This window comes from Puntigrus tetrazona, chromosome 15 (genome assembly GCF_018831695.1).
Source record: "Puntigrus tetrazona isolate hp1 chromosome 15, ASM1883169v1, whole genome shotgun sequence".
Taxonomy (NCBI): domain Eukaryota; kingdom Metazoa; phylum Chordata; class Actinopteri; order Cypriniformes; family Cyprinidae; genus Puntigrus; species Puntigrus tetrazona.
This window is the reverse complement of record NC_056713.1, coordinates 17,104,191-17,105,442: the sequence shown is the minus strand read 5'-3', so window position 1 is coordinate 17,105,442 and position 1,252 is coordinate 17,104,191.

Sequence of the window (1,252 nt, the reverse complement as noted above, 5' to 3'; positions counted from 1 at the left end):
TTTCACTCTCACTCTCTCTATGTCTGTGTGTCTCCACGTCTGTCTGGCTTTCCCTTTCTTCAGACTGACCACGTTTCTGCTCCGCTACTGTACGGCGGCAGATGAAAGCGGGCGGGGCCGGGGAGGAAGAGGGGGCGGGGCGAACTACGAGAGTCCGGGAAAAGTCAAACGGGAGGCGGCGCCTCGGTGTGTGCGCAAACCACGCCTGGCCCGGCCTCCTCCAGACGGGCCCTCCCTCCCCCACCCCCTCGGGCCACCCGCTCTTGAGTTGGAGACTCCTGGCTCCCGTTCGGCTCACAGTCCGGGCAACAGAGGGACACGGGAATGGACACAGAAGGGAGTCAGAGCAGCCTGTCGTCCTCCACGCAGGACTCCCCACACGACCCCTGGTAAAGCTTCCTCTCCGCGCGCTCCGCTCGACTTTTCCTCGCGAACGGGAGATCTATGTATACATCTATTCATTTTAACCTGAGAGTTTTGGGACCAGGAGGAAAGAGACCACCGGAGACAAAAGACACAAGCGCGGGTTCCTTCGCGAAAGAGCGAAAATGGAAACAATGTAACAGCCAGGAGCCTCACTGTTACATTGTTTCCATGTTCCCCCTTTCCAGGACGCGCGCTGTTACATTGTTTCCATCTGTTACATTTGGAAGTGTTACATTTTCCCAACGCATTATGATATTATATCCCTTTTCGCTTTTTCAAAAGGGGATGATCGAACTTGTTACTTTTTTAACCGAGAGGAAGAACCAATTCTGCGTTTTCACTGGAAATAACGGCACCCATCCATCCATCATGGCCGAATTGCACTTTTCCACTTGATTTATAACGATTTTGGGTTGTTGATTGCTGTATTTACACATGCACCGGTAATCAATAGCGTTTCGGGAGACTTTCAGATGTCTGATCCGACTCTCTTTTTCACCTTTCAGCAAAATGTTCATCGGCGGGTTGAGCTGGCAGACGACACAAGGTGAGACACGCGTGATCTTCTGTCCTGCGTGCTACTTCCACAAAAAAAAGTCTCATGCATGCGTTGCCGCGAGCTCGTAGGAGCATTTCTTCTTTCTATGTTTGTTTGGTCAGAAACAGAAAGCAAATAGTTCGTGCACCGTGAAATCAAAGCATGCACGAGCTTATTGCGTTGTAGCTATATCGTTTACAACGGTGAATATTTATAGATCAGTGGCATGTTTTATCTTAAAACTTCTCTTGCAATACTTCATCGAGAGCTCGACGTTATATATATATA